Consider the following 9076-nt stretch of genomic DNA (forward strand, 5'->3'; position numbering starts at 1 on the left):
TTTTTCAGTACATATATGCTCAATACATATGTTTCCATTTTGCACATGATCCCTAATAAAATGATATCTTATTTCTATGTGTTTGGCTTTAGAATGCTGAACCGGATTTTTAGTAAGGTTGATGGCACTAGTATTATCACACTTAATAGGAATATTATCTAGCTTAACTCCATAGTCCTCTAGTTGTTGCTTAAGCCATAGTACTTGAGCACAATAACTGCCAGCAGCTATATATTCAGCTTCAGCTGTTGACAGTGCCACTGAATTCTGCTTTTTGCTAAACCATGATACTAAGTTGTTTCCTAAGAATTGACATGTTCCACTAGTGCTCTTTCTATCTAATTTGCATCCAGCAAAATCAGCATCTGAGTATGCAAGCAAATCTAGACAGGAGTCTCTTGAGTACCATAATCCTATGTTCGTAGTTCCTCTTAAATATCTAAGGATTCTTTTAACAGCACTTAAATGTGACTCCTTAGGATCTGATTGGTATCTAGCACATATTCCTACACTAAACACGATGTCTGGTCTACTAGCAGCAAGGTAGAGCAAGGATCCAATTAGTCCTCTATAAAGCTTAATATCAATACTCTTTCCTTTCTCATCTTTGTCTAGCTTACTAGTAGGATTCATTGGAGTGCCTACTCCCTTATGATTTTCATTTCCAAACTTCTTTAGTATTTCCTTTGTATACTTAGTTTGATGAATGAAGATACCTTCTTTAGTTTGTTTGATTTGTAATCCTAGAAAGAAACTTAGTTCTCCCATCAAACTCATTTCGAATTCTCCGTGCATTAAATCAGCAAATTCTTTGCAAAGAGTATCATTTGTGGCACCAAAGATTATGTCATCCACATATATTTGTACCACTAATAGATTTTCGTCCTTTCTTTTGAGAAACAGTGTTTTATCTACATTTCCTCTACTAAAGTCATTTTTTAGTAGAAATTTGCTTAATCGATCATACCAAGCCCTAGGTGCTTGTTTCAATCCATATAATGCCTTATGTAATCTAAACATATGATTTGGCAATTCATGATTCTCAAAACCAGGAGGTTGCTTTACATATACTTCTTCCTCTATAAAACCGTTTAAGAATGCACTTTTTACATCCATTTGATACAATTTGAAATTCATGAAACATGCAAAAGCTAGAAGTAATCTAATAGCCTCTAATCTAGCTACAGGAGCAAATGTTTCATCAAAATCTATTCCTTCTTCTTGATTGTATCTCTTAGCTACAAGTCTAGCTTTATTTCTTATAACTAATCCATTTTCATCTAATTTATTTCTAAAGATCCATTTTGTTTCAATTACAGAGTTATGCTTTGGTCTTTCAGTTAATGTCCATACATTACTTCTTTTGAATTGATTTAATTCTTCTTGCATGGCATTTATCCAATTGGTGTCTTTTTCAGCTTCTTCATAAGTCTTAGGTTCTAACTGTGAAACAAAAGCAAGATAATCATTTAAATTTTTAAGAGAGGATCGAATTCTTACCCCTTGAGATGGATCACCAATGATTAAGTCTTTAGGGTGTCCATATGCATACCTCCATTCCTTTGGCAAGTTTTGAGATTGTGGTGGCACGCAATCATCTCCCTTATCTTGAATTGGCACGTCAACAATATTCAACTTTTCAAAGTTAATAATTTTCTTTCCAATGATATACCATTTTTCATTGTCTCCATAGGTTACTACTCCACCCTTCTTAGATTCCAAGGTGACAAATTGATCTACGTCACCGGTCATGTGTCTTGAACAGCCGCTATCTAGATACCATCGTTTTTCTACTTTATTAGCTGCAAGACACCCCTCATCGTCATTGGCCATATGACATATTTGGGCCGTCTCTTGATGATCTTCCTCTTCCGAACTTGACTCCTCACTTTCACTCCATTCAGCCATGAAGTTCTTCTTTTTCAGTTTTCTTGCCATCCACTTTAATTCCGGACAATCTATCTTATAATGCCCGGATTTGTTACACTCATAACAAATAGGAGTTTCTTTTTCCTTTTCTTTGTCCTTACTCTTTTCTTTGCTTGAGCTACCTTTGAAGAAGGGTTTCTTTTTATGAAATCTATTCTTACCTCTCATAAATTTTCTGAATTTTCTTCCAAGCATAGCCATTCCTTCTTCATCAAATTCATCATCATCATCTGAATCTTCCGACTCAGTTTGTTGTTTAGGGGTGGTAGATTTTAGGGCAATGGTCTTTCTTCTCTTGACCTTATCTTCTGAATTTTGCCTCATGGTCAACTCATGGGTCATGAGTGATCCTAGAAGTTTCTCTAATTGCAGTGTGTTGAGGTCCTTAGCTTCCTGAATTGCAGTTACCTTGGCCTCCCAAACTCTTGGTAGAGACCTGAGAATTTTTCGCACCAATTCAGAGTTAGTATAAGACTTTCCTAAACTCTTAAGCCCATTTATAATTTCAGTAAAACGAGTAAACATATCAGTTATGGACTCAGTGGATTCCATTTTAAACAATTCATACTTATGTACTAATATGTTTATTTTTGTCTCCTTAACTTGATTAGTCCCTTCATGAGTGACCTCAAGTTTGTCCCAAATTTCTTTTGCAGAGATGCATGTAGATATTCTATTAAATTCACTTACATCTAATGAACAGTAAAGTACATTAATTGCTTTTGCATTTAATTGTGCTAATCTTCTATCACTTTCATTCCAATCCATTTCTGGTTTGGGTATGATAGTGCCCTCTATATTAAGTGTGGGTGTGTGAGGTCCTCTAGTAATAATGTACCATAATTCATAGTCTAAAGCTTGAATGAATATCCTCATCCTAGCTTTCCAGTATGTGTAATTTGTGCCATTAAATAGAGGAGGTCTATTTGTGGATTGCCCCTCACTCATAGAACATCCCACTTGGGTTGTCATGATCTTTAACTCTTGATTGTGAGATCAATAAGTACTATTGGAGCACCTTGCTCTGATACCACTTGTTGCCCAAGGTGACAAGCCAAGAGGGGGGGGGGGGTGAATTGGTTTCTCTTAATTTTAACTATCTTACTTATGTTAATTGATGAGTTAGTGGAATTAAACAAATCACAATACAAACAACAAGAAGTATAGTGGTTCGGTGCTCTCCTAAGCACCTACGTCCACTTCCCAAGCGACCCCTTGGGAATTCACTATAATTCTGCGGATTACAGTTGGATTATTTTCCGGGCTCACAATCCAAAAACCTTTACACTTTGGTTTTTCGGGATCACCAAAAATCTATGTTGGTTTTACGGGCTCACCAACGAACCTAAGTTGGTTTTCCGGGCTCACCAACGAACCTTTACAATTGGTTTTACGGGTTCACCAATCAACCTACACTGTTGGTTTTGCGGGCTTACCAACTAACTTTTACAATGAGTCTAATAAACAAAGTAAGAAGATTTAAGCTCCTAGATAAGCAAATATAACAATATAATCTACAAAGAAGAGTTTAGAGAATAGTTATCGCTTGATGTAACTTCTCTCTTCTTTGTCAAGGATGCTTCACGCTTCAAGGGTGGATGGAGCTCTTAATAACTCTTGGAATCTGCTCAACCACTTTCTTTTGACTCTTGAATGAAATACTTGGATGAAGAAGATTAGGGCACTTTGTCTTTCTTGTGTACTCTTTGATATTTTGCAAAAGGATGTTCTCTCTGATGAATAGTGCCACTTTAAATAGTTTTCTTCATCCATTAGACAAGCTCCAATGGTTAGAATTCAAAAACTAGCCGTTACTCACTGTTGGAAGGACAAAAAGTACTTCTGTAGAACTAGCCGTTATGCTTCTACCCGTGCTTGGGTCGACCCAACTTTCACTTGGGTCGACTCAACCTTTCCTTGGGTCGACCCTCTCAGAACCACAGAAACTTGCAATTCAGCCTTCCTTCACTTGGGTCGACTCAACATTTCTTTGGGTCGACTCAAGGTTCAGTTGGGTCGACTCAACTTCCACTTGGGTCGACCCTCTCAGGGTTTCCAGAGAACCTTTTCTGTCATGTATTCTGTCATTGCCTTTGGGTCGACCCTCTCAGTATTTGGGTCGACTCAAGCTTGGGTCGACTCAACTTCCTCTTGGGTCGACCCTCTCAGTGTTTCCAGAGAACTGTTTTCTTGAGTCTTTGAGAGGCTTGAAGTTTGGGTCGACTCATGCTTTCCTTGGGTCGACCCAACTACTGTTCATCCGTGCCATTTTTGCAGAAGTGTGCCAGATGCTTTCTTGATGTGCCGGGGTCGACCCAATCATCCTTGGGGTCGACTCAATCCACATTTTGCTGTAACTCAAGATTAGATTCATCCAAATAAACAATGAAATGCATCTTTATCTTATTATACAAATATACTGAGAGTAACAGACTTATAAATGAAGTATCGAATTAACTTGTAACATACTCTTGATTATTGCTTGTTAATCATCAAAATAATACTATCATCCTCAAGATCTATAGAGATAGATCTAAAACATTGCTTGGATTGTCCCAATCCACGTATATTGATACTGTGCTGAAAAGGTTCGTCATGATTAATTTCAAGAAATGCTATCTTCCGATGGGCCATGAAATTAACCTCTCTAAGAAGGATTGTCCGACAACTCCTCAAGAAAGAGAGAGTATGGATAGAATTTTCATATGCTCTAGCAGTGAGATCTATAATGTACACCATGACATGCACTAGACTAGACGTGGCATATTTACTAGGGGTAGTGAGTAGATATCAGTTTAATCCAGATAGCAACAACTGGAAGGTTGTAAAAACCATCCTTAAGTATTTGAGAAATATTAAGGACCAGTGGCTTGTCTACGGTAATACTGACTTGAAACTAGTAGGATATACTGATTTCAGTTTCAGTCAGATCGAGATGATAGCAAGAGCGTATCGGGTTATATATTTACTTTGAAAGGTGTTGCTGTGTGCTGGAAAAGTTCCAAACAGCATACTATGGCCAACTCAGTATGCGAGGCAGAGTACATCGAAGAAAAATCTGGCCGACCCATTTACTAAAGTCCTCGGCATCAAAGAGTTCAATGATCATAAGTCGAAGATGGATATACGATACGTTCCGATTGGCTTTAGTCCAAGTGGGAGTTGTTGGGAATTGTGTCCTAAAAGTCAATCGTCGTTCTGTTGATGATTAAATTGTACATGAATTAATGAATTAATAAAAAGTATTTGGCATTACTCATCACATATATTCTGTACATCTTTTTGAACTCTTATTATGTGATGAAGTCCTTTGGACTCTTTTAAGAGATAAAGGAGGATTTGTCTATGAGTCCTTAAATTAGTTCGCGACCAAACGACATGCTATTACTAGGATAATAGCATTATCAAGAATAGGCCGTTGTGTACCATATCATTGGTTGTCCTCTTAACCAAGCAGTGTAGAGACACTGATATGCCACACAGGTAAAATGTAGGAGTACATTTCACTGAACGTGACCAGTTCCGGAGTGCTCTGCTGTTAAGAGATTGTCCCGAGTGAATATGGGTATATATGTCCCTCCAACCTGAGATCACCGCGATGACCAGCAAGCAACTCATTGTACTTTGGTATCGGACTATCTGAGTTTTTAATTCAGTGACGGAAGGTAACTGGGTGCGGTCAAGTACTTGCGAAGTTAGTGTGTGAGTTGAGATGGAATTGACCCCTCATGGTGACAGGAGATAATGCCCTTGTGTTCAATTTAGCAAAACCATAGCCAGGATAATCCTTGTGAAAAGTCACAGAATTTATAAAGTCGAAATACATTGTGGATGAACTGATTAAAGAGTTGACAGTGAACTCTCAAGTCGTCCTGAGCATTTAGAGTCATAGGGATGAATAATATGGCAACCATAGTCCAAGGATTTTTGAATGTTGCTTTGCAATCATTCGATCTATCCGGACGTCGGGTACCATTGCTAGATGGTCATTTTGATTAGTATAAAAAGCTGTTCTTATGCTACCGGCTTAGATTCGAATCTATGGGGTTACACGCATCGAAGTTTCTAGGTTGATCAAATGGCTGATTGATGATTAAGAATCATTCAGGGTAATTTGGTCAATTCGATTGACAAATTATCCTAGGCAAAAGTTACATTAAAATAATTATTGAATTATTGAAGAATTAATTAGCAATTAGATTGCTAATGAACTCAATTTGATTGAGTAATTGGGCTTAGGTTGAGCCAAATTGAATAGGATTCAATTTGGGCTACATCAGGGTTTGACCTAATTAGATTGTGACCCAAGTCGATTGAGCTTGATCCATTTGACGGGACTTGACCCAATTGGATTGGGCTTGACCTAAATCAATTAGAAGACCTTATTTGATGAGGATTATGAGTCCAAATAATCAGAATTGGATAAGAAGAAAATCCCTAAATTTTAAGAACCCATCCTTATCTTTCTTGGAGAAAAATGACACCTTGATATATCCCCAAAATTTTCCATACCTATCCTCTTTAGTTTTGGCCAAAAATTGGCGTGAGAAGAGAAGAGGTGTGGGGCTATATTTCTTATAAAAATAGCACCTCAAATCTTCCTAAAAAGATTTTTATGAATTTTCTAATTTGTAGGGATTGCATGGTGCATGAAATAGGGTGGTCTGTGGTTGAACTTTGGACGCATGAATTCCTATTTTTTAAGGATCCAAAATGCATCAAATTTGCATATATTTATCTATTCTTAGCTGCCAAATCATCAAAATTGTTTGGATATTTTATCAGCCAAATTAATTGGCTAAATTAGGTGTGAGGCATGGGAGGGTCTTTTGGCTATAAAAGACCCCCACACCTAGGGTTCAACATATACAATATTTAGAGATTTCAAAAAATTTTGAAAAAATTTTCTGAGGGCCTCCATCCCTTCTTCTCCTTCTTTCTCACATCCATCCTCTATCTTCTTGAAGAACAATCAAAGGTTGAGTATTTAGAAGGAGAAAGCTTCAGCTATTGCAGCGTTCCTATGCGAGCTAACACTCCTGAAGAAGACGATCTACCTAGGGCTTCGCATGGACAATCTATAGAGGCTGGATGCATGTGCGGCTGCAAAGCGTAATCAAGGAGTCATCCAAGACCTCCAAAAAATTAGGCATGAGATTTGATCTCATTAAAATTAAGATTAGATCTTAAACATGATTGCTGAAATTTCAGGGTTGCTGAAATTTCAGAATTGTATGTTAGACATACAATCATTGTTTCATGCTTTACATAAATATTTAAATCATAGTTCTTATTTTTGTTGTATAGATCTGATCTCTAACATGCATGAAATTAAATAGTTTAATTTTTAAATACTTTCGCTGTAATTTTTTGAAAATAAATGCATGCAGCCCGCAAGGGTTCCTTTCACTGCTCTCATCATGAGTGGAAATGGCACAAAGCCAGAGCTCGCTTATGGCGCACAGCGAAGTCCATTCTTCGGAATGGCGTAGGCACACACATGGGTGCGGATGTTGATGAGGCCGAGCTTATTGAGGTCGCATCGGGCACTTGGCGATGCCGGTTAGACGGGCGCTGAGGCCAGCCTAGCATTTCATGGTCGGAGGTGTGCTTGGTGGAGTATCTCGAGCTCAAGGGTCAGGACGCATTACTGAAGAGGGCGCCCGAGCTTGATCGAGCAAGTCGGCGAATATAGGAGAGCGCATTACTGGGGAGGGCACCCGAGCTTGTGAAAGGAACCCTTGCGGGCTGCATGCATTTATTTTCAAAAATTATAGCAAAAGCAATTAAAAATTAAATTATTTAATTTTCATTCATGCTGGAGATCAGATCTCTACAAAAAAAATAAAAACTATGATTAAATATTTATGTAAAGTATGAAACAATGATTGTATGTCTAACATATAATTCTGAAATTTCAGCAATCCTTAAATTTCAGCAACCATATTTAAGATCTAATCTTAACTTTAATAAGATCAAATCTCATACCTGATTCCTTGGAGATCTTGGATGACTTCTTGATCACTCTTTGCAGCCACACATGTGTCTAGTCTCTATAGATTGTCCACGCGAAGCCCTAGGTAGATCGTTTTCCACAGGAGTGCTAGCTTGCACAGGAACGCTGCAATGACTAAAGCTTTCTCCTTCGAATCACTCAACATTTAATTGTTCTTCAAGGAGATGGAGGATGAGTGTGAGGAAGGAGAAGGAGAAGGGATGATGGCCCTCAAAAAAATTTTTCAGAATTTTTTGAAACCTCTAAATATTGTATATATTGAACCCTAGGTGTGGGGGTCCTTTTATAGCTAAAAGACCCCCCACGCCTCACACCTAATTTAACCCATTAATTTGGCTGATAAAATCTACAAAAAAATTTGGTTTTGGCAGCTAAGAGGAGATAAATATATCTAAATTTTGTGCATTTTGAATCTCTAAAAGATAGGAATTCATGTGCCCAAAGTTCAACCGCAGACCATCCTATTTCATGCGCCATGCAATCCCTACAAATTTGGAATTTCATCTTTATCTTTTTAGGAAGATTTGAGGTGCCATTTTTATGAAAAATATAGCCCCACGTCTCCTCTCTTCTCACACCAATTTTTGGCCAAAAATAAAAAGGATAAGTATGGAGAATTTTGGGGATAAATCAAAGTGTCATTCTTCTCAAAGAAAGATAAGGTGGATTCCTAAAATTTAGGGATTCTTTTTCTTATCCAATTCTGATTATTTGGACTCATAAGCCTCATCAAATAAGGTCTTCTAATTGATTTGGGTCAAGCCCAATCTAATTGGGTCAAGTCCCATTAATTGGGTCAAGCTCAATCCACTTGGGTTGAACCTAATCCAATTAGGTCAAACTCTGATATAGCTCAAATCGAATTCAATTCAATTTTGCTCAACCTAAGCCTAATTGCTCAATCAAATTGAGTTCATTAGCAATCTAATTGCTAATTAATCCTTCAATAATTTAATAATTATTTTACTACAACTTTTGCTTAGGATAATTTGTCAATCAAATTGACCAAATTACCCCTGAATGATTCTTAATCATCAATCAGTCATTTGATCAACCTACAAACTTCTTTGCGTATGACCTCATAGGTTCGAACCTAAGCTGGTGGCACAAGAACAACTTCTTGTACTAATC

Source organism: Phoenix dactylifera, unplaced genomic scaffold (genome assembly GCF_009389715.1).
Source record: "Phoenix dactylifera cultivar Barhee BC4 unplaced genomic scaffold, palm_55x_up_171113_PBpolish2nd_filt_p 000489F, whole genome shotgun sequence".
NCBI lineage: Eukaryota > Viridiplantae > Streptophyta > Magnoliopsida > Arecales > Arecaceae > Phoenix > Phoenix dactylifera.